General features: G+C 39.3%; 1 protein-coding gene across 3 annotated transcripts in view; it reads left to right on the top strand.

The window, feature by feature from the left end:
- The first annotated feature begins 1092 nt into the window (after window positions 1–1092).
- LOC104152954 (LHFPL tetraspan subfamily member 2) overlaps window positions 1093–25769 on the top strand; it is a 125720-nt gene continuing 101043 nt past the window's right edge. The window contains exon 1 of one of the 3 annotated variants that reach the window (XM_068925742.1): window positions 1093–1261. The gene's annotated coding sequence lies outside the window, so the exon portion shown is untranslated. Of the gene's footprint in view, window positions 1262–1345; window positions 1415–25769 lie in introns of those variants that run through there. The other 2 variants (XM_068925739.1, XM_068925737.1) reach the window with 2 other exon arrangements.

Genomic DNA, 25769 nt, shown 5'->3' with positions numbered 1-25769 from the left:
CTGCCTTTGAAAAAAGCTATATGAAGTTAGACACCTGTCACCCACTTGAAGCTATCAGTATATTGCATGAGGGCACAACAGCAGGGAAGAGCACAGGCGAGCAGGGACATGTCCAAGCCTAAACCATGATTTTCTCCGCAGGTATTTGCAAATGCTTTAAATGAGTTTTGCTGCTAGTAGATTCATATATTCTTGGAATTAGACATCTTAAGACACTTTAACAATTACAAAATTCTTGAAAACCTTGTGTCATCAGAATGCTGCTTTGAAACTGGAAGAATGTTAACTAGGATTTTAGAGGGAAACTGCTAGGGAATGACTAGTTCTGAGTGGAAAGCATTTCACAGAGAAAATACAAGCCTTGCTGACAATTGGAGACAATTTATTGCAATGTAAGTTGTATAATAATTATATTTTTTCAGAAGATTAAGATGAGCAGGAATGTTCGGAAATGGGGGAAGTTGGTGTTTAGCATTCCCACTTTGTATTTAATGCTTCTTCTAAGACTAGGTCAAATGGAACAGTAGTTGGTGCAAGAGGCAACAGATTAACTAGTTGTTTCTATTAATTACAAAGATGAGCAGTAAAATATTTAATACTGGGCTCGATATTACCAATCTTGCAGGTCAGTGCCAGTTCTCAGCCACGTCAGTTGGAGGAGGGAGGTGAAGGAAAGTTGTTTTTTCACACCAGCTTGATTATGGGTGAACATGTCGTTGCCGTGAGAGGACTACTGTCAGTGGCTCTGGTGCCAACACGCGGGCCCGCAGCCGTAAGTACCGGACGGCGGGAGCGCTGCGGTTCCGGGCGGCCGCGGCAGAGCAGCGGGCTGCCCGCGGACCGGGGCAGCCGAGGGGCCTCCCCGCCGCCGAGGCCGCCGCTGCCCGCCACCGCGGGGCGCCGCCGCACGCCGCCGCCCCTCCCACGACCCCAGCCCGGGCACCCCCGGCGCGGGTGGCGGGAGACGGCGGTGTCGGGGCGGGGGACGTCAGTGAGGGGCCGGTCCTGGGCCGGGCAGAGCCGCCGCGCTCCCTCCCCTCCTTCCTTCCCGCCCGCCCTCGGCTCGGCTCGGCTCCCTCCCCTCCCGCCGGCCGGAGGCAGCCGGGTCGCGCTCTCCGGCTCCCATTCCTCTTCCCTCAGTGAATGGTCGCGGCGGGAGCGGGGGCAGGGCGAGCCCGGCGGGGCGCGGGCCGGCGGTGGCGGGAGCGGAGCGGAGCCCCAGCGCGGAGCAGCCGCCGGGAGCGGGCAGCGCCCGGCGGAGGTGAGGCGGCGGCGGGCGGCGCATCTCCATTCATCGCCCGTGGGCCTGGGCGGCACAGGCTGTGAGCTCTCCTCGGGGAGAGGGCTGTGGCCGCGGAGCGGCTCGGGGAAACCTCCCGCGGGGCTGTGAGCGGGGCCCGGGCACGGCGCGGAGGTAACGGCGGGCTCTGCGGGGCCGGCGCAAGTCGCTCGGCGCCAGCCCGGGAAGCGGCGGGCAGGACGGTGCCCCGCCACGGCGCGTGGCCAGCCGGGCAGGCCCGCGTGTCAGGCCGGCGGCGGGGCGGGCGGTGTCGCCGTGCTGCGCCCCTGCGGCGGGGGTGCCGCCGAGCACGCCGCGCGTGGCCCCGGCAGGCCGGCCGCGGGGCTCGGGCGGCGGTGGGACGGTGCCTCTCGCTGCCTCCCGTCCGCGCGCAGCGGCGTCGTCGGGGCGGCCGTCGAGTCAGCCCAGGGAAAGCGCTCGCTGCCGCCATGCCCGTGCCCGTGCCCGTCCCGTTTCTGGGGGAAGCCGAGCTGCCAGGAGCGGGGTGGGGGGTTGTTGGGGGCGCCGCCGCGCGTGGGCCAGCGGCTGCGGGGCGCCGGGCCGGCCTGGGCGCCCCTCACCGCCCCGCTGCCGCTCGCCTGGAGTCTCGGTGCGGTGCTTGAGGGAAAGAAATTCAAAGCTCGCCTTAGCATTTTGCTTACTTTACCTCCTGCCTCCCGTATATTTTTTCTATTCCCCTGTCTTTCTGGGCTTTGCTTTTTAGGGGGGCTGTTTATTGTTTGTTTTTAGGTTATAGGATCCTTCAGGAAAGGGAAAGAAGTGCATGGCACGAATATCAGTAAAGGTTTATTTGTTGTGCTAGATGTCTTTCGGAAGGAACTTAGTGACATTAATGCCGTTGTTCTTTTTAAGATGGCAGAAATGTGAGTCCATAATTTAAAAGCTGTGAGTGTGTTGGAGCAATATCAAATAAAACAATACGAGCTAATAGTGTTGTGTTCTGACAAGTGTAAGTACTGCCAATAACTGGCGGCAGAGTGGATTTCTCCGTTTCAGTAGGTTTACACTGAGCCAGAAGTAAGCATACTAGACACTGTGAATGTGCAGATCCTGAGGAGAGATTTATTATTAGGTATAACTGAAACAATAAAAAGCTCTAGCTGATCTCATCTGGAAGAAAATTTTATTTATATCAATTAAAAGTTTTAGCTTTCTTAGGAAAACATTCCTAGGCGCTATTACAGATACCTCAGTGAAAATGTGGGCTCAGTCCCAGTCTTCCAGTTGGTTCTGCCTATGCGAGCATACACCTGCTGTTTTCAGTGGGGTTTGGTCACAGAAATCGTACAGAGCTGTGACTCATTGAGCCCTTAATATATATGGTGCACAAAGAATGATTTATTAGGAAGTATCCGTGGCACTAAATAAGTCAATATCCCCATTTATTCTTCAGAATAAAACATGCTATAAAACCTAATCTTAATTAATCTATGGCTTTTTCTTGAGTATTTTCTTCTGTTCATTGTTAGATGCAGGATATAGATCATCTGTCTGTTCTACTATGGCAGTTGGTAATAAGAGGATTTTATCTCAAACAAAGTTTATGGGACTATTTATTGATTTATTTTTTTAAATTACATGTGATAGTTGCAACCGCTACAGCTTTAGTCACATTGCTGCTTTCTTCACAAGTCTTTTCTGTCTGGGTCATAAGTTAGGTTTAATCAGTACTTAGAAGAGTGCCCACTTAGTCTTTTTCAGTTAATCATCTGTTTTTAGTAAGCATTCTGGGAAATGTTTGGGTGATGATGTACCTGCATATCCGATAAGCCACAGCAGTGTGTTGTTTTTTTTAAGAACATACATTACTAGGACTGGATATGACATTTCTATAGAAGAATGCTATATTCCTTTTTTCCTATTTAACCAATGTTAAGTCCTCCACATCATCTTAGTCACCCTTCATTGTATTGTGCTGGTAAGTTTGCAGCAGGAACACTGAGGGCAAAACTGAGGCCAGTAACTGGAGTGATCCTTTTTCATGTTCTGGTGTGTAATTGTGAAAATTGCTTGTGCTGTACTGCAATACGATAGAATAATGATATATTAAATGTGATGTCCTATTGGCTCAGTAGAACCTTATTTGGATCAGAGGTGATCTTATAGTTGGCTTCAAGCAAGAAACCTAGGATTTTGTTTTGCATATTTCAGCAATGTAGACATTATTATTTAAATGATCGTTGCATCAAAAGGAGGATTCATTATTTTTCTGAGTGATATGAAGCATACACAATTATTATTCATCAAACTTTATATTTCCAGCTGTTTTTACTGTTAGACACGTTCACCATCAACTGGATGACTCCAGAATTAATGAGAAGCAGTGGACATGAGCAGGCGCTGTGCTAAACGGGGAGGGATGGTAGCTCTGGTGGAGCAGCTGACTTGCTCCCTCCTTCACCCAGCTCTGTTTCTAGCACCTAGTACGTTTCTAGTTGTTTACTGTAGGCAACAGGCAGTTTCTAGTAATTTCCTCCTCAACATTTTAAAGCCAAATCGTTACAGGGCAAGAGGAAAGCGAAGAAGCCTCCGTACGCAGAAACAGCTAGTAAAGTGGCTAGGTTTTGCCCTCGCTATGCCTTTGTCCTAGACATGTTAAGTGAAGCTAAGAGAGAAGGCGGTGAGGGTGGCTACTTCTCTGTCCCTTGCTTTTTCCTCACTTGTTGCACATGCATGCGCACATATGTGCAGGTATACACACACCTGGCTTCTCCTGTTGGCTGAGCGGTCTCACCATACAGCCTGTGGGGAGAAGAGCAAAGACCAACTTTTGAACTGCTACTAGTTTTTGGCAGTGAGATAAGCTGTTTTGTGTCCCCATTCCTATCTCCCCATCAAGAGGGCCTCTCTGTGTCTTCCCGTTTGCCTCTTTTCTCTCTGTTTTCAGCTCCTCCCTTCCCCCACAACAATTCCTATTTCTTTGCTTTCTGCCTAGGGGATAAATCATTCAGGGTATCAGCATTTTGAACTCGCTTGGGAACAGGGGCAGAGGTGATGAGCTGCTGGAAGGTGTTACTGACTCTCAGAGCCCTTTCTTTGATGTGGAGACAATTGCAGATGTGATTACAGCTGACGAGTCTGTTAAAATGATGCCAAAGACCTTTGTTTTGCCTGTTTCTATCTTCTGGTTTTCAAATTTTCACAAAAATAGACAGGATTCTCCCAGGTGATGGTGCCCAAACTGGAAATGTGGAACTAGTAAGATGTGTTATTCCAAAATTATCATACTACATACCGATTAATTTTTGATTAAACTGAATATGGAGCCTTAGAAAAACAAAGAGAAAAAGCAGTCTTGTATTACTTGTCATATTACATTGCTGGAGAGTTATGGTCATATACTCTGAAAGCTGTGTAAATAATAGCTCTATCATTTTGTTTTTAAACAAACTGTCCTTTAGGTAAAGCAAATTATTTCAGTTATTTTAATGATTTAATGATCTGTTATTAAAAGTAGTTAATGCATTTTGAAAAATATTTTACTGCTGATCTGAGATCTTTATTTTTTAATTGTTTGTCATTGTGTTTGGACTGTAGGAAGTCAGATATAAACCACAGATCAATATTTTATCACCAGTTAATCAAAGAATAAAATAAACAATTTTCCTAGAAGTATTGTCCTAGAAGGTATTTTTGTGGAAGGTAATTTCAAAGAAAACAAAATCCACAAAGGAAAACAAATTAAACAGTAAATTTGCAGTAAAAGCCAAGTACCTGACTGCAAATGTGCTGAAACTATGTGAATGGGTCCCAAATATACCTGAAACTCTGAATTCAAAGAACACACCAAGTAATTGGGCCAATTAGATTTTTAGGGACTGAGCATCAAATCATAGTAAAAGATATTTGGGGATTGTTGTGCTGTTGACACAACAGAATCTAGTTTCTAATTCAGTAAATCTAACACCCTCCCCTCCCCCTAAACAAATGAAAAATCATTTACAGTCTACTGCTAAATAATTTTCTCATTTTCCTTGTCGTCTTATCCTGGTAATCATACTGGCTTACTTAACCTGGAGCTCCGTAGTGAAGTTAGATGTAAACTCTTGAAGGGAGTTCAAAAGGTTTGGACATAGCTGTGTGAACAGAGTGCTGTTGTGACATTTGTTCCTTGAATTCCACTTCTAATTCATGTTGGTTTAAGTGTTCTTGGTTGGGGAAGAAGGAGTTTGAGGGTTGAGAGCCAATGATGAAAGAATGGAAACTTAAATGATAAACTATGAAAATGAAGTATTGTACAAAGAGAAAAAAACTTGTCTTGGAGAAAGCATTATGTTGTGTTGCAACCAGCTAAAATGACCAAAAGTAATAAAGCAAGCCAGAAAACTGCAAGACACATGAGGAAACCTTACTTTAACCTGATTTTTGGGGGTCTTATTTTCATTTTCACATTTATACAGCTTCTAGTGCTAAGGAAGGCTTAGTGAAACAATGCTGCTGAAGCAGCCGTACAGCTTCCTATGTCAATGGCATCAATGTCCCATTTCAAATTATTTTGTTTTAATACTGTTTTGCTGTCTTAAAAACTGGAGATATTGTTAGATTCATATTTTATACGTGGAAACTATCATTTTATCAGTGATAAAATGATAAATGATAAATGCCTTGTTTTGGAATTAGTATGAGTTCATTCAATTTGGCATTCATTTGGCTAACGTTGCATATTCTATGTGTGCGTTCTCATGCATTATTTATGATAATTCACCCTTAACTATGTTAATGCTGATGCGATGTTCAGTAGGTAACAATACTTTTGTAGATGAAATCGTTTAGTAGGTATCCACTTTAACAGTACAATTAATAATTTTTTTAAAGTTGGGCTGCAATTTGTTGGGCTTTTTGTCTTACAGGAATCTTTTTAATCCCAGGTATTTCCTAGGTTCTTCTGCTGAGGTACCTTAAAAAAAAAAAAAAAAAAGGGTTTGAGCTTGGTGCTCACGATTATAACTTGGGCCTCGTCTGAACCAAACATTGCACTATTTATTAACAATCATACAATTTTTAAACCAGCTTCAGTCAAGCAGTGGAACTTCTCTAGGTAGACGAGGCTTTGGGTAGCTGTGACATAACTTTATTCCTTCAGCTTTGAGTTAAAATCCCTTAAACCTGTTTGGAAAGTATTACCTCTGATGTGGTAGGATAAATTCAGTCTCCATATTTGATCTTCTCTTGAGATTGCAGACAGGGTGCCAGTTGGTGCCATCTGTGTTTATGGATTTTGTAATAGTATTCACCAGGAAATTATCTGAAAGCCAAATCAATTTACATAGGTCGGTGAATTGCTGTTTGAAAGGTTTATGCCTAGGATCACTGAAAACTGGTTTGTCAGTTTGCATTGAACTTTCATTTCTCAAAAACTAGCCTCTCTAGTTACATGGTGGTGCTAATGCTCTGTTTTTATGCGCTGGCAAATGCATTTGAGAGCACCTTTATTTTAATGGTTGCATATTCTTGTTTTTGTTTCTTAGCACATGCGTATTGCTTTGATATGTCCTGTGCAAACAGTAATTTTGGGGAGGAAAATCTGTAACAAAACATATAATTTCATATATAGTGTGGTGGTTTATTCCTGAAACACAAATTAACTCGGATATATGCAGTGCTCTATGTGTATGTCGCTGTTCCTGCAGTAAAATATACACATGTAAAATACAAGGTGTTGCAGATGAGAATAAAATTTGTTACCTGTCTGGAGTTTAATAGAGTAAGATTTGTACAGAATTTCAGAAGGTAGTTCCTTGTGTGCAGAGGAATACATCATCTTTCTGGATATTGTGTATAAATATTTAATATTTATGAATTGTAATTATTGAACTCTGCCTGTAGTATTATCAAAGGAAGGCACCTTATGCAAACGCTATAGTCTTCTCAGTATTTTATTTTGTGATGTAAGCAAGACGGTAAATGTACATAGTTACCATGACAATAGCAGTTATTACTGTCTTTTAGAACAGAACAGGCCCCTGATAACACCTGACCATCATTCTGCACAGCCAAGTCTGAATAATTTAGAGTTTACAGGAAAATTCTGGTTGAAACTGACCTGTTGAAAAGGGAATTTTAAATATAGGTTCTTTTCTAAATAAGGTAATATCTTCTTGTGTGGTTTTTATATGTTGAGATTAGTTACATATATTTGAATTTTAAATGGTCATATTTGTGGATTTGTTTCTATATTTAAAAAAATTGTTTTAACTTACAATTTCAACAGTAAGTGGTGGGCCAAATTCATCATGATAATTAAATTATAGTTTTATGCTCAATAGAAAGTTTATGCAGTATTATGCCTTCTCTCTCTCTCTCTCTCTCTCTCTTTTAAATATTTCAGTAGTACTTCTACACTGATTTTCAGTACGGTAATGGTCTGGTGTGGTTTACCTTTCAAGAGTTAACAAAAGTGTAATTAATTTTTCTCTCTGCTTTAGTTTTTCTTTGTACTGCCAGTACATGACAGACAGCTAGAGTGCAAGATTTTCCACAGACTGCCCAGCTGATTGCTCTGCTGAGGTGCTAGATAATTTAGCAGAGGCTGCCAGTTTGCAGAAATATCTATGAGGCTTGTGTTGTGCATACATGTTTATTCAGTCATTAGTCATGATCATGACTGCATAAAATCAGTGTAATTACCTTCAACCAATCTTTATATCCAAGTGACCCAAACCACATTCCATGACAGCCCTGACAGCATGAATTAGAGCTTGCCTTTCATCGCAACCAAATTTGGAGTACTGAAATATCCAGTCTTTCTTGACTGTGCTTAGTGCAATAATGGGACATGTTAAAGTGGAACATGAAAGTTTAAAAGAGAGTGCAAATCTGAAAGAGAATGCTCTAACCCATTGGTGCTCAAGTGGCTCGTATCAGCAGCATCTATGTAGTTTTTCTGTTGCATGGATTGCACAGTGGATGTGCAATCAGGATGCCTCAGGATGCACTTTCAGGATGCCTCAGGCCATGTGCACATATCCACTGCACTGCGTAGGCATAGTACGCATCTGCTTCCAAGGTATGTTTGGAGAAGGCCTGGAAAAGGTCAGATCAGAGGAGTCCATGCTTACCGCACAATTCATCTAGCTCTTGGCCACTCCTAGGCTTTTTTTTTTTTTTTCCCCCTACAAGCTTTTCAGATGCAGGCAGGGAGAAGGTATGGATGAATACTTTTTGTGTGAGCAGCCTGCTTGCAACCTCATTTTTCCAAGGCAGCCCTGTAACTCTTTCTTGTTAAATCACTGGAAAAAGGAGATTCTGCCTTAGATTCTGGGGACAAGATCATAAAAAGATGGAATGGGAAGAGGCCTTATGAAGTTGCCTAGTCCATTCCCCTGTCTCAGGTTAGGATCTCTCTATCTGTCATGTCTGAGTTGTTCTTAAGAGACTCAGCAGTCTCCCTCACATCATCTTGCCGTAAGAAAGTTTTCTTTTCCAGTTGTCCGATTCATACCCTTCTCAATGCTGCTTAGCACCATAGCTACTCATTCTGCATCTATCTTGGACAAAGAAAACCATTTTTTCCTTCTTACAACAATATTTAATGTTTCTTCTTGCCTGTCATACCCTGTTTTTTCTTTAAGCTGAATTCTTTGTCTGACCTCATAGGTGCTGTTTTCTGTACGTCTGCTATTCTTGTTTTTCTTTGGATTGTCTTCCATTTCTTCACATCTTTTGAAGTTTTCTGTCTGAATTAAGACTCTATTCCACTTGAGGTATTAGTGAAGCTGAATAGCATAGAGTGGGATGGATATTGGACAGAAATGTATCATATCTACTGGTACGTTGTTCGTCTTTTTTGCCACTCTGTGACTCTTTTTCATGTTTGGACAGTAACCCACTGCATTTTTTTCCGAGCACAAATATTGTAACACATTGCTCGCTCTGTTAGTTTTACAGCTCGTTATTCCTGCCTATATGTAGCATCTTGTGCATGTCCTTACTGAAGATGACACTGCTTTTTCAGAGCGTTCCTCCAGTTTGTCATTTCGAATTCTCATCTCTTAAAACTGTCTGCTAACATAACAGCTGACTTTATTCCATCCTACAGGTCCTTCCTGAAAATACTGAAACAAATATTTTTCAGATAAAAACCTTGCCTTAGAAAAGGGAAGAATTTTTAACTAAATCTCTTTTTTTCTCCTTGAATGATGCAAGTAGGAGAGAAAAATAGATGGGAAAATTTTAGGCCAAAATATTTTCCTTGGAGAACAAATGATTTAATTTGGCATGGGTTTTGAAGAATCTGAGAAAAGAAAAATTTACTGTGACTTCCAATGATCCCATAGACTGGAGAAAGCAGTTCACACATATGTTAATGCTTGGAGGGAAACTTCATTTCTTCTGAAGTCTTTCAGTTAGTTTACAAGTGATGGACGTAAGATTTTTTTTTTTGTTTTTCACGAAAAAATACTGACCTCCATCCTTGTCTATTTCAATAATGTTAACACTAGGCCATTGTGTAATTGATGCTCATTGGAAAATGTAGTTTCAGGGATAATAGCTGTAGTTCAAAAAGTACAAGTTGTGTCAGACAGAGGAAAATAGAAGGGATACACTCTGGCAAATTAAATAGGCATTACAAACACAGAAAAATAGGTTAAGAAAGAATTTGAGGATTAACCTGAGAAAAGCATCAAAATTAGTAACAAATTCTTCTTTAGACACCTCAAGGAGCGGGAAGTCTGTCAGTGAGCCTGTAGGGCCCACAGATTTTCAGGGAATAAAAGGAACATTCAGAGAAGGTAAGGCCCAGTAGAAAGGCTAAGTTTATTTTCTGATTTTCTGTTCACTGTGGAAGAATTTGATGGAGGTTTCTGCACTGGAGTTCTTTTTTATGGGAAACTCATTAGAGGGTCTCTCTCAAATTAAAATGCTGGCAGGAGATGCAGAATAACGGACAAAAATGAGCAATAACAAACTGCCAGATTCAGATGGTATTCACCCAGGAGTTCTAAAGAAACTCAGAAATGAACTAACTGCTAAATGTGGTGAGACCTTCTTTAAAACACTTTGTTAATGGAGGACTGACACTGGCACATGTGTGGCAGTTTTGAAAAGATTCTAGGGGACATTTGGGAAATTACAGACCAGTATGCCAGATGTCTGTAATATGCATATGTAACAAAATGTAAACTCAGTGGAAACATATAAAATATGACATACCGAGGAAGAGATAACATGAGTTTATGAAGGGCCTCATAAACCTAGAAGCACATAGGTAACAGAAATCAAGTTGATTGTTAGGCTGCTTAGATTTCAAATAGTCTCTTAAGGAAAGTAAGCTGTTATGGGGGAATCGTGAAGCTTCTTTTAAAAAAAAAAAAAGGGGGTAGAAGGAAATTGTCACAACGGAAGGAAGTTATCAGTGGAGGTGCATATTGATCTATTCTAGAGTTTGCTAATGCTGAAGTGTTATTTAGGTAATGAACACATGAATCTGTAGAAATGCCTTACAAAATCAAGTAACCTGGCAATAAAACAGTATATACAACTCAATGTTTGTAGAAAAAAGCGGTGAGGTATTGGGGAAACAGGGGAACAAACCTACCTTTTCATGTAAAGTGATGGGTTCTGACCAGACTTATCACTTGGATATAAAATCTTTGCTTTATAATAAATAGTTCCATGAATATGTCACAGTCAAGAAAGCAATCTGAATGTTAGGAATCTGGGTTTTTCTGACTTTTTTTTTTTTTTTTTTTAAGAGTACAGTACAAATCTACCATTTGAATCCGTGGTGTACTCACATTTGGACTGCTGTGTGCAGTCCTGAACGACCATCTCAAAAAGGATCTAGTAAAACCAGAAAAGATCCAGAGAAGTGGTGCAAGGACAGTCAGAGAAGTGTTAACACTTTTCATACAGAGTTAAGTCAATGAGGAAAATAGACAACTGGGGATGCAACAAAGTTTTATAAAATCATGAATGGCATGACTGGGCTGATAGGGATCAGTCGTTCATTGTCTCTCCCAATACGAGAACTAATGTGCCTGTAAATTAAACTAACAGGTGTCAGGTTCAGAACAACAAAAAGATGATGTTCTTCACACACGTATCATTAAGTTGTGGAACTACACAGGATGTTGCGGGTACTAAAAATTTACACTGATTCAAACGGAGACTGGACAAAATGAATGGAAGAAAAAGTCCATAGAGGATTATTAAATACATAAGCATGACCTCTGGCTTTGAAAGTCCCTGAGCTGCAAATTGTTGGAGGCTGGAGAGTATTTGGGGAAAGTATGACTAAATGCTTACACTATTCTTATCCTCTTCCCCAGACATCCGCTTTTGGCTGCTCTTGGAGACAGGGGTACTGAGCAGAAGATTTGACCTGGCATAGCTGTTCTTAAAATTTTTTGTTTGTCTTTTTAAAAAATAAAAACTCAAGATACACTTTTCTGTGAGTTAGCAGTTCAGGGTAGCATCTGCAGATCTTGCACTTTATGGGCCAAAAGCCTCTTATTCATTTTCTTTATAATTTAAGACAGAATTACATTTAAAAAAAAAGAAAAAATTGCCATGAACATTTGTCTGTGTCCTGCCAGTTGGCGTCAGCTACAAATTATGTTTCATTTCAGTCATGCTAAACTGCCAGATGAGATAATACACATTGTCTCATTTAGAGAATCTAAACAGCTATGCCTGTAATCCTAACTGTATTTTGCTGATTTAATTTCTCCAACCCTTGTGTGAAATTTTATTTAATACGGAAATTTCTCCTCTGTCTGCCCTTCCCCCGTCTATTATAGATGCATTTTACCTGGTGACATGAACACAAAAGATGCAATATTCCCTGCAGAGTTAGAAAAAAGACAGAAAGCTCCCAGATCGCTGATCGAGACAGAAGCATAGAGAGAGGGAAGCTGTGTTACTAATTTTTCTACAGACACTAATCTACTAGATTACTTTAGAGTGTTGATTCAATAGTACATCTTTAAGGTACTCACAAGCAGATAAAAAATGCATAACCACATTCTGCAATTATCTAGTATAAGCACACCTTGTCAGCTGAAATTTTAATAAGTTAACTTTGTGTTAGTAGGTTTTCTGCTATGTCAGATATTGCTTGTCTGTACAGCTCTGAGAATGCCAGACCCGGTATTGTTTGTCTTCCTTCAGCTGGTGTATGAATGCAATATCCTGTGCTCTGGCAAACTTAACGTAAATGGGACTGTGTCCACACCTGCTCGGGGTGTAATTTGGATTGCTTGGTGACCATTCCAGATGGTGATGTTCCAGATGGTAATCTGGCGTTAATGAACATAGAGCCATGTGTTGCACATGCATTCTTTACTTTTATGTCATGTATTGATATATTTAGCACACTTTTGCTGGGTTTTCCAAAATGGCTATGCAGGTTAAATTAACAATGCTTTTTACTCTAGCCTGTATCTGCATGCTTCTTCATGACTTACCACCTACGTGTTTCTTATATAGCATTTTTGTAGCAAATACTGGCTTATTCTGTGCATCCTTTATGTTAACAGTGGTTGAATTCCCAGATTATCTGGTGCTGATGTGCTGCACACAGGTTTAAAAAGAAATGAATCATGTAGGTATTATGAAGTTTCCTTCCAGGGTCTTTGTAGTCTGTTCCCACATCTGCCTCTGAAGCAGATTGATCATACTGAAACCCCATACAGTTTACACTGAAGCGAGCTATATTGAAGTATGTGGCTTTGGAGGTCGGGAAGGCAGGATTACACAGAGGTCTAAAAGGTAGTATTTAGGTTTATGTAGGTGAGACGATTGAAGTTTGTTGTAAAGAACAGTGAGTGCTGTTTTGTTATTGTTGAAATGTATATATAGTAGCTACTTTGATCTCTGCACATTGAGGGAATGTTAATTAATATTACTACAGCAGAGTTGTTTTTGACTACCTTAAGAATAAACTGTAATAAACCCCAGAAGTAGTCTTATGTTCAAATGTCATCATTTGATACTTGTAAATATTTGAACTCGTAATGTGTTTGCACATAGCGAATACAGTTCTGTTCTCTGAAGTTTTATTAAAGCTGTGCCAAATGCAATTAGTCATAGTCAACAGTATCACAGCTGTGTATTTCTGAATTGACGAAAGAAGATCAAGTTTTCTTCTTAGGCAGGAAAGTGGTCCAGCTCTTCTGTTGCACAGAAATACTTTTGTATGGACAGAGGAAAGTTTAGCCGAATGACATGGATCATTGACTGACTGTGCTTCTGAGAAGCGTATGAGGTAAAATTAAGCTACTGCTTAGATACCTGCCTGTTAGCTGATGAAAAATGCAAGGTTCTTTGCCAGAGAATGAGGGAATACAGCTGAGAGGCTCCTGTGCTAGATATGATTTGTGAACACAGTTCAAAGGAAGTCTTTTTGTTTTTTCGGTTTACCCTTTTGCTACTCAGAGTTATGCTGAAAAAGATAGGGGTGAAAAAAATGGCCCTTTATCTATCTATCAGTCAATCAGTGTGACTGATCATTGACCTCAGATCTCTTATCTGTGATAATGATTCTTCTTCTAAATCTTTATATAACCAGACCATATTTATTAGCAGAAACCTGTTAGACACTCTTTTTGGATGTTAGATTATGGAAGGGAGACGATTAATTAAAAGATACTCCAAAGAAGTCTTGACTACCATCCTTTCCTCCTGCAGTAGTCACTATCATCATAATCAGTAATAATAAGACACATCTACCAAAGCTGTCACTCACTATTGTGTTCTTCATTCTACATTATATGGTTCCTAAAGATGTCAGCAACTTAATCAAATGCGCAAGAAATTTTAACAGTTTCATAAAAGATTAATTTAATAACCAATTAACAAATCTTTCATTTAAAGTTCTTCGTTCTGAATCCTCATCTGTGGCCATAAGTGTTCTCTGCCAAGGGATAGTCTACATTTTCAGGCACTGAGCTGATATTTATTGCTTCACTTTCCATTCACATTTGCTCTTAGAACTAAACAGAATATAGTGTTTTATTGAAGAATTTTTTTTGTAGTGAGGATAAAAAATTAAAATATGCCTTATACAAACTAGGTAATTTGGAAAATCAGTGTGTCCCTTTCTGATCTACTTTCCTCTACCAGAAAGACTGAACGTCAAAATCAGTGGTCTTATTACTCACTTATGTTTTTCTGTATCTGACAATGTGAAAGGTTATTTATATGCACTGTTAATTAAAATGTAGTGCACCAGGTCTTTGTCTGTCTGTGGGCTGAGACATCATCAATCAGCTGATGGGAATAGTGTAGCCATCTTTGCAAACGCACATAATATATTCCACATTATCTCTAAATTCCTCAGACATTATGACCCAATTTAGGAAGATGTTGGTCTGATAAGCGAAGAATAGGCAATTATGGTCCCATTGTGTAGTATGGTAAACCAGCTTGTGATGTAGGGAAAAAAAAAGCTTTCTGATATTTATTTTCTGTGGACTGGCTTGAACCTAGCCCTCCTCCTCAGTCAAGATCTTAAAAAAAAAAAAAAAAAAAAAAAAAGGTGCTTATTTGCCATTTCTTTTTTGGTTTAGTTTTCAAGTTATTTTCCCGTTGCTTCTTGCAAGGCCTCAGAAGCTCAAAACTCCATTATTTATCTCCCTGTTCAGAAAGGAAATATGTAAGGTAGGGTCATGGGTGTGTGTTTTTTTTTTTTTTTAAGAGTAACCGTAGGTAATAAAAATAGCTAAAAACATCACATTAAATAATAGCAAATAAGTACTGACTTCATACTCAAACACTATCTAGAACAATACTGCATGCAGGGCATTGTCCTCATAAAGAGCAGAAGGGATAAAAGTTCTGAATGACTGTATGAGGCTGAGTGCAAGGGCTTCACATTTGGACTCCTAAATCTGGACTTCTGCTCCTTTGCAAAAGCCACAGACCTTCTCCTTTCCTTTCTCTTCAGTGTTTTTCTTTAAGCATCATTTTTAAGGGTGTAGAACTGTCTGTCATGTTTGGATAGCCATGGACATCTCTCTTTCACTTGTGAGAAACAAATATCATAACTCCTAATCTGTGTTTATTTCATTACCAAATTATAGAAGTAGTCTATTTGCTGGTCTTACAGTGAAATTAGTGTCGTCTTTAAAAATAATAAATGTGCCTATCTACTGCTTCTGTCTGCTGTTCACAACTGGCAACTTCATAAGGGTATCTTTGCTATACACTACAATTTCATTTTGCATACAACTGTAAACTATTTGATACCAGATGACCAGTTATATTCTTATAACTCTAGATTTAACTAGTTCAAATTGAATGTTTCTTTTGTTGTAACACGTGCATGCTGTTACTGTATTAATGGTTGAGTAACGTAGTAATAAACTTTGTTTATGAACTGAGAGAGCAATGAAAATTGCTGTTCAGCCTTGTCTTTAGTGGGTAGAGGCTGATCCATGTTTTAAGCCTGGTGAATCTTAATTTTGTCTATTCATACTTTATTTTAGGGTTATTGGCTTTTTTTCTTTTTTGTCCTCATGTGACTAAGATAAAGACTTAATGGAGAAAATTACTACATATGGATATAGTCAGCCTAAACCTGTCTGTGCTGCAAAAACTGGGTCTTTTTTCTGAGAAGTCTGCATTCTCTCAGAGTGGAATAAATGATTCAGTATCTAGTCCGTCCCCCACAGTAGGGATCAGGGCCCTGCTGAGAGCCAGTTTTTTTGAATGATTCCCGTTTTGTTTTGAAGATAGCGTATGTATGGTTTTAAAAAAGGGCATTGTCATTGCAGTAATATTCCTTAGCTGTCAGCCAGTTAGAGGAGAAGCAATCATTGAGTGAAAAATTTCATATTCCTTCTCCTCTAATTCAACTTGATCAAGAAATACATGGTTTCCCCTTCCTTTTCCACAGGGATTTGGGTATTTGTGTACAGTGCTTAGTAACTTCTAGGCTGGAACATGTTGGTCAGCACCCACTTCTGTGGTCGTTGACTGTGGCCCCAGAGATGTCTGCCATTCTGAAGGCTTCAGTATGTTGGAGTTAAAAAATGAAGCAGTCAACAGAAGACTTTGTCTAAAGATGAATCTGTTGTTGCACTGGAATTATTTGGGGAAGTAAGTCTGTGCAGAGGCCTCTAGCCATTCTTGCATTCTCAAAGACAGAATTCAGAACGGGGATAGTTCCTGAGGTGCAGGTAACCATTTGCTGAATGTCTCTGTTTTTCTAGACATACGTAAGTGATCCAAGCATTGCTCTGGGTGGGTTAGTTGCTTCATCATTACTACATGTGACTTTCTAGAAGGAGTGTGTGGTCCGAGAGACCGCACAGATTTCCTGGATGAGGCCCACACTGTAGTTGTATCTGTTATTTATTATATCCTTTCAGAAACAGAAGATAAACTGGTTTCCCTAATGATTGTTTCTTTTTCATATGGTTAAATGAGTTTCTGTCTTTAGAGGGAAGTCGTTTTGGCTCCCTTTCACTTATTTGTCTGTGTACTAGGTTCCAACTCAGCTCAGTTGGAACATACACTGCCAAAATGTTTGTTTGTTCCAGTACAGTGTAGACAGTGCATGTGTTTAAAACTTAGCTATTTATATATTTAAATAGCTATCTGAAAAATATTACAAATGCAAGTAAAGTATATACTGTTTTATGATATTTAATAGGATTATAATAATAAACATGACTGCTCATTACATAATTAACTTTTGAGATGTATTTCTAGTCTTATATATGCAGATACAGTCTTAATTTGATTTAATAAGGCATGTGCAAAAAGTATCATTTGCCATAATTGACATGATTTTGTAAAGTACCTTTAAAACTCACAGTTGAGTCTGGTGCAGAAGCAATATATTTCTCAAAACAGGAATCCATTAAGAAAATGCCCGCAGAGAAAGAGATGAGAGTATCATCCCTCATTCAGCATCAGAAGTAAGTTTCATTAGAGAGGTTGAGCCTCCCAAATAAAAAAAAATGCAAATGTGAAAATACTGTATTGCTTTTAGCTTGGAAAATGTTATTTAATGCCATGTAGCTACGCAGTTTAAACTAAGAAGCAGATAGGCCTGAAACACCTAAAAACTGTTCCTGTTTAAAGGAAGGGGAGAATACGTAAGATTTGAGTTTGAGGTAGTAATGCAAAAAGATCAATGCCATTTTAATCCGCAAAAATAATCTGCGGATCAAGAAAAAAAAAGATAGGTATTTCTTCGCCGTTTTATAACATGCCTCCCTCTTAGTCCTGGAATACATTTACATTTGTTGGAATTGCAGTCGGTTTGAGGTACCTGATATGAAAAGATGTTGACAGAATCAAAGGAGTTAAGAAGAAGGTATCAAAAGGATCAAAGGATTGGTGGGATGATTTATAAGGAAAACAAAAGTAGTCTTACTGGCTTTGTTAAACAGTGATGAAATGAGGTCAAAGAAGCAAGGTGATAGTGGGATGCAATGAAGAAAATGTAGGCTGTATGTCAGCATAACTCATGCATTGAAATCATTTTCTGTGGAAGTGTTTCCTATGAAATAACAGAAATTACATTAGTCACATCTTTTAAGTTAGATACTTTGTGAACAAAGTGATGCTGCAATGAGCAGTCTTGCATTGACCTAGATTGAACAGACTTTCTGTTCCCTATCCCCAGTTTGTAAGAACAGTTTGTTTTTTAAATAAACTTCAGCATAATTAGTGGCTCCTAGTTCTCGAACTTGTGTTAGTGGTTGTGATGGAAATGTTCATTGGATAATGACCTTAATTTGCAGTTGCTTTCCAGGTTCTGTATTACTTAGATGTGTAGATTTGTAGCGAATCCTTTTACTCTCCAGCTCTAGGAGACTCTTGCGTTTCATGGGAGTTGCTACAAAAGAAATGCATTTAAGTGGCTTTTTTGCCTGATATTTCTCCTTCCATGATTTTCTTTCTGTTTTCTCTAATAATTTTATTATGCTATTCATTCTGTCTCTGCCTTCTTGAAGCCCTTCAGTAATATGCAGGGAGAGGGCAGTGAGCCAGATGAATTGCGAACTGTGTCCTGTTCCCTCCCTCCTCCCTGTGGCTTGATGGCCCTGCACACGGTGTGACTGGGTAGTTGCCCACTATGTGATGGGAAAGTATGTGGCCATGTGACAGGAGACGCATGTGCAGGTCATGAAGCCAGAGATCACACCGTACCCGTTTGGATGACTGGGATTTATGCATTTTGATTGCATGAAGGTATATACATACAACTGGAGATATCTAAGAAGCTATGTATCTTGCAGTAACCGAATGAGTGGATGTTCCATTTCATTGAGCATTCACCAGACATAGCTATGCAATTCCTTTTTTCAAAGCAGGCACGTTTAAATTTACTATTATCTTTAAAGGGTGGAGTAATATTGGGGACTTGCATCTTATGGATACTAGTGATGATACAACTAGTAGAAAGGTCTCCGTTCCTTCAATGTAATGATATGAAGTTGTTCATAACACCTTTCCTTGAAGACGTTACCTGTAACTGACGGACAATGAATTACATTGAACAAAATAAGCAAATATGACCTCTGTTTTAAAAACAGGGACATGGTGGTGCAGCTTGTTTGTTAAACAGGAGGAAGAGATGGTCTGTTTCCACTCCCTTTCCGTAGCCTCATAACTAAATCCCTTCCCGTGACTTAATAAATACTGCTCACAATGTACTTTTTAGATAACTCAGGGACCAGTCACGCTGACGTTTGTAGTCATATAATCTTCTGTCTTTTATAGTGTTCCCAGAATAAGTGGGATGTGGCACACAGCCATAAAGTGTGGTCTATTAAATTAATTATATATGGTGAACGCTATTTTTAAAGATATAAAGCACTTACGTACTTCACAAAATTACAGACAGCTTTCTGTGATTCTGTCTGCTTTTATTTTTAGTTAGTGCATTTACATTTGATGCTTTAAAAAGATGAATGTTACTTACAAAATGAACTAAACTAGTATTAAAAGACAAAGTTAGCTTATCCATTTTTATAGTTACCCTTTCATCACATAGTTGACTTTTGAGGTTTTCTTTTTGCGTGAATGATTTGATTAGATGACGACTTTTAAAAAAGCAGCCAAATCCTGAACCATCCGTATTCTAGCATGGCAGCTAGTGAGAAAAATTACCTCTAAAAAACTTCAGTATTCTGAAACATAACGGAGGGATTTTGTTGAATGATTAGTAAAATACGTAGGGCATAACTATCTTGGTCTTTCGTTTATAGCTAGGGAATTTTTTTTAGTAACGTGATCTTTTAAGTAGTTTTTGTAAATTTGCGAAACGTTTGATTTGTTTTCATTCTGAAAGAGGCTCCAACAGTATCTTCCTTTTCCTCATATAAACAGATGAAGATGCAAAATCAGATCAGGAACTGGAGTTTCCTTCAGTTTGGTAGGACTGGGGCAGCCGAGTTGCGTGGCCTGAGCTGTCTTGGCCAGGTGGGGTCGCTTTCTGGAACGTTCTACGCGTAGGTGCTGTCCTGAAGGGGAGCCTGCCCGGCTCCTCCCAGCTGCCCTCAACGGAGGTGCTCGCTTCAGAAGAAAGCATGGGCATGCTGGTACCTTGCATTCCTTTCTCTCTTACCCCTCCCCCAGTTCTCACCTATATTTGCTATTCTTGTTGTCAATTTATAAAGTTTATGTTCTCCTGAGCACTTGAGAAAGAAATGACTGCAGGTAATAGAGGCAGGTGAGGGGAGCTATTTCCTTAAGAGGTCTATTCCTGTTAGTTATCAAGAAAACAAACGCTGCCCTGTGTGCTATGTGTGCTGATGTATTTCGTATGTGCTGTTCATGTGTATGATGTACGTTCACGTGCTCCAGGTGTATGCTCCCTTTTTGTGGCACCTTTGACTAGCTTTTCATATCCAGAACTCATGAGTCTCCCTTAACGTAGAACTTCAGAAACGTTACTCTCTTGCCATCCTGTAAGTGGAAATCTGCCCTCAGGAACGTGATTGGTGAGCTAGAAATTGTCATACTTAAATTAGTACTTGTTGCAGATACAGCACAGCATTGTTATGCTTTTTGTAGTTGGTCTGGCTTTTACAGAACAAGACAGTTCTGTGGTGCACCTCAGCAGCTCTGGAGAGCAGCTGCTACAGGAGACTCGCTGTGTGGCTCAAAATGAGCAGGGCATAAAGAGCCCCAAACGTTTAATGGCTGCTTCCCTGCTGCCCTGGCTAGTCGTGTTGCACACGTTGTATTTGCTTCTAGAGCTGGAATGGCCAAGGGAAAAACTTAACTCTCATCTTTTGCATGTTGCTTTAAGCCTCTTCCATTTGTTTCTGAACTGCCCTGCCTTTCAACTCCTAATGGACCGTAGGGAAGGAAACCACCAGACACAGCCTGGGAACTCTTTGGGTTTGCTCAAAAGAGGCTGAAACTGATCGTATTGACCTAGTTGAGGTTAGGTTTGCTGAGTACTTGCGGAACAGCAATTTTCCTCTGTAAAACGGAGTTGAAAAATAGTATTTCAGTTACTTACAGCAGTCTGATTTTATGTGTGTGTGTGTGTGTATATGTAAAAATCTAGAACTGAAGACGCATTCTGATTTTTACAGCAGGGGAAGTGTAGATAATGGTTACACTGTGCATTGCCTGTGATTATAGTGCTTTCAGGAGCACTGTAGTTGTTGGAGTAAGAGGAGACTGTTTCCTTTTCGGAAAAAATAACAAAGAAAATGAACCATGTTATGTTAAATGATGCTATGAGCATTGTATTTACTTCTGTTTCTCTTCAGGAGTAGTTACTGATCAATACTGTCTGGAGTTTTGTTTGTTTGTTTTTAAGGCCATTATGCACTGTTGAATTCATGTTGATTAGAGTTTTGTATCTTATTTAAGTTGTCTCAGAAGTTAACTGGCACTTAAGAGATGTAGTTTTCCATTCCATTTTAAAACTGTTCTTACTAACTTTATGGGAAAATATCAACATCAATTATGACATGAACTAATGTTGGAAACTGTAATAAATTTATGAATAGTTGTAGAAAGGCTTTTGCTAGGGAATAGTTGTATTGTAAGTTTGTACAAACCTTTTCATCTCTAAGATGAAAGAAAATCACTTTGCTTAATAGTGTTGAAAGACAACATACCCATTTGGCAGTGGTAGTGTTACCAGTGCCCATGGAGATCTGACTTTTGTTTATAGAGGTATTATGCAGAGTAATAGGAAATGAAATGAAATGTATGGTTTCCACCCATCAAGATTATAACTGATATATATATATGTGTGTGTGTGTGTGTGTATGTATATACTTAGGATCTATGTATATATATGAGAAGAAGTCAGTTCCGCATGTGCAGAAATTCAAAATGTAAACTATAAGGTTAATTAAAAAACCTCGAACCAGCATAGCTGTGGTAGTCACTGGTCCTTTTCAGCAGTAACCACACCATCCTAATTTTCATTTGTCATAAATTCTAAAGGCACATCCAGCCAATTTCTTTCTGAATTACTTAAGAATACTGAATTACTAAAGGCTCTGGATCACCGAGTCTGGTCCCCAGCTATCAAATGCAGCGGTATAACAGATTTCTAGTTTTAAAAGACTCCTAGAATAGCTCTTCGCACAGCACCACCCACAATTCAGAATGCTTCCCAGTGCCATCTATTAAACTCTAGGTGTATGTTCATTCAGTACATCTGTATATCTTCACAGTATATCTGTATTAGATTCCAAACATACAAAAATCTTTTTTTTTTTTTACATTAATCCTTTTTGTTTTAATTTACTAGGACCGGATAATAATTAGCCTTCTCAGACCTTCAGTCTTTCTGTTTCACCTCACAAGTGTCTTGGATTTTTAGAAACTTAGATCTTTAGACACTGATGGCAATGGCTATTACTAATTTATTACTGTATTATGGAAATATGTACCCTATACAACAGTGCACTGTAACTTTTGAAAAAAAGTATTTGGAACAGTAATTGGAATAGGAATTGGAAGGAATTGGAACGTTTTAGATCATCGTGATAGTTCACCATCTGTACAAAGAGGAACTAGTTACAGTTCTTGTTTAATAGAAACAAGACTCTGCTCCATGGGTGTGATTATCCTGATCACTGTGGTTAAGGACTGTAGAAGTTGAGATTTTTGTATCAGGAACAAATAGAACTGCAGCATTACAATTAGGCCATCACTAGATAGGAATGGTATAACTGTAAATGAGAATGTAAAACTAGCAAGTGTTTTAGTTCGATAGCCTGGTCCAGTATCTGGAAGAGACAGTGTAGCTCTTTTCACAAGTTTAGAATGAAACAGATTCTGGTCAGTAACTCAGGATGTTGAACAGCAACCATTCAAGTCACCAGGGCCAAATAAAGTACATCCAGAATGCTTGAAAAAGCTGACCAGTGAGTTCTGTGCTCTGTAATGCTACTTACACCTCCTCCCGCCCCAGCGGTTTTACTTCTGGGGAACTCTCAGAGACTAGAAAATGATGCCAGTGTTATGTCTCTATTTTATTAGATTATATGTGCTGACTTAATATTGTACAGAACAGGCTTATGGGCTGGATCCAGGTTTTGTTTTGGACTGCTCTGGGTGAGACGTTAGGCAGCCAGCTGGATCAGCAGCTGGAAGGAGGGTGGACTGGGTTGCCAGTCCTGAAGCATTGAATTGCTGCTGCTGCCTGAGGAGCAAACTGATGTTGCTGTGCAGTGGTACATCAGAAACAGTCCTTGGCTCCTCTCCCATTTACATTTTCAGCAACAGCAGCCTGACCCTCTGCAGCAGGTTGCCATATGCAGAAATATTCAATTTCTTGAGTAGCAAGTGCTACCTAAAAACTATGCTCTGCGTCTTCAGGAAAAAGATGGTGAGCTGAATGGAAATGCTGAGAAAGCCAGGCGTTTGCATTGGAGTTGTATCATGCTGCCCAAGGTAGGAATATATTAAGACACGCTGAAAGGAGTGTAAAATTGATACTAATTAGTATGAGTTTGTGGAAAAGTTATCTGATCAAATGAACTTTTTTTAGATAAAGCCACAAATTCATAGATAATGATATAATAGACTTAGGTTAAGTATTTAACTTTTCAGCAACTTTTTTTTTGTTCTAGAACAAAGCAAAATCAAAGCAACGAGCGGCTTAGGAACTGGTTAAATGATAGGAGCCTAGTGTAACTATATATATGGAATTGTCATTATTTAACTGGGTTTCTAGATAAGCTTTGGATTCTTTACAAACTTTTTATTGGTGACAAAGAAGAAAACATCAAATTACCTCTGTCGAATTTAAAGAGTCAAAGAACTAAAGGTTGCAAAGCCTGAAAGGACCATTGTGGTCAGGCAGCCTGACTGCCTGGGTAATGGAGGCATTAGGACATTTCTGAATTAATTCCAGTTTGAGCTACAGCATAAAAAAAGTGTTCCATGTAGTTTAAAAATCACTAGTGATGGAAAATCATCCTGTTCCGTGCCAATGACATAAAATAATTAGTAGAATGGTGAATCAAGGAAAAGGGAGAGTGATGTGATTGGTAAGCTGAGTTCTGGCTAATGGCAATTCTAAAGTCAAAGTCATCCAGCTAGGAACTAAGAATGAAGGTAATGCCTACAGGCATGTTCTGAGTAAAACGTGGCAACTCTGAATAGAGGGTCATAGCGGATAATATGCTCAATATGAGCTCTCAGTGCAGCAGTTTCGCCAGAAAGGACTAATGTAATTCTGTGTATAAAAAATGAGGCACTCCGAGTAGGAGTAGACAATACAGAGGTTGTATCATTCATTTGGCAGTGGTACAACTGCTACTGGAATCCTGTACTACTGTCCATGAATCAAAGATGATGTTAACTGTGACCAGAGAGGAGCTGGCAAAATCTATAAAAGCCTGAGAAATATGACCTAGTATACTTATTCAGTTTAGTGTGTCAGTGAGAAAGTTACGGACAATTTTAGAATCAAGATTACTTCCCCCCCCCCCCCCAAAAAAAAAAAAAAAGTCAACTGTAATTCAACACAGAACTATTTGAGGAAGTCATATGGTTTGAGTTACATAGCAGACCTTTCTAGCTCCGTAAGGTATGAATCTATTTCACTTGCTGATCAGAAGATTACTTATATTTATTAGCTATATCTTTAGCTGTATGCGTTTGCATAGAGGCCATCTGGCAAGACCCTGGCTTTCATATGATAGATTCTGGGCTAATTTGTGCAACAGACAATACTCATTAATATTGAAATCCTTTAGGGTGTTGCACTTTGAGAGTTCTAGAAAAAGTCTATACCAAAATCAAAAGAAGTCTTATTAGCAGTGATTGAAATTGGCTGAGCTTTGGGACTGCTTTCATGTCAGTCAGGATAACCAGTGTGCCTCTGAGCATCCTTTCTGCCCTGGTGAGCTTATTTAGGGGTAGTCCCTGCTGCAGCTTAGTCACCTGCACGCAACTGGCCTCAACAACCAATAGTGGTTATCTTGGAAGCAATCTGTGGCCTAGAATTTTTTCCCTTCACAAGCCTAAATGCTTTTTTGGAAACTGCTCTTGTATGAAATAATACATTCTTGAAGACCTAAATGTAATTGAGAAAGTCTGTAAATCCAAATAATTTCTCCAGATATATTGTTCAACAATAATAAACTGTGGCAGCTGGGGACTGCTTTATACGTGACCTGCCATGTCTTATTTCCAGTCTCAATCACCAACATGTGTATCTAATTTCTTAACCAAAAAAAAAAAAAAGTTACCTTCACAGCTGTAATACATGACCTTTCAGTCCAGAAAGAAAGATGTCTTTTGGGGGAGATTTTGTCATTGTTGTTCCATTGTGTGTCTATAACGAGTGCTAGTTTTGTCATGGTCTCTTGTGCAGAGTCCTTGCTCTGTCACAAAGACTCTGTTGGATGTTGAATCTTTTCTTTCCAGCGTGACTTCTGCTGTTTCACAGAAAAAGGCAATTAAAATTGATGTCTTTTTTGGCTGTCCCTGCCAGATCAGCTTTGTTTGACATCCCTTACGGTTTAGTAAAATAAAAACAAACCCTGATTCTGCTTTGAAGGAAGTCCTGTGTACTGAGTTATGCTGTGTAAGAAAGCCTCTATAATATATTGATCTAAATTTAAACTTCTAGAGACCCATCTGGATAATTTGCTTAAAAAATAGATAGTACAGTGCTTTATTTCCTGACATAACAGATTTCAGATGTTAAAAAAAAAAAAAAGAAATACATGCCTGAGTAATGCGGAATTACCATTATTTTGCAAATACAGTAGTTTCAAAATAGCAAGGAAAATAAAGTAAAAATACTAGAAATATCAAGCAAAGCCTGTTTTTAATTTGTGTTCAGATTTTTTTATTTGAATGTGTAAGGATTTTTACCTAGTAAGAAAAGGAGTGAATAATCACTTGTTTTTAGCAATAAGCTGATAATGAAAATGAGTTATACACATAAAAGGAAACTGAATCTTTCTCCCCTCAACTCATTTTCCTTCAATAAATTTGTTTTTAAAATGGCATACTTCAAAATTATGCCAGAGATTAATATACCAGTAAATGAAGTCATAAAAACACTGGGTACAAT

Source organism: Struthio camelus, chromosome W (genome assembly GCF_040807025.1).
Source record: "Struthio camelus isolate bStrCam1 chromosome W, bStrCam1.hap1, whole genome shotgun sequence".
In the NCBI taxonomy this organism is placed as follows: Eukaryota; Metazoa; Chordata; class Aves; order Struthioniformes; family Struthionidae; genus Struthio; species Struthio camelus.
This window is presented reverse-complemented; position numbering and strand designations above follow the sequence as displayed.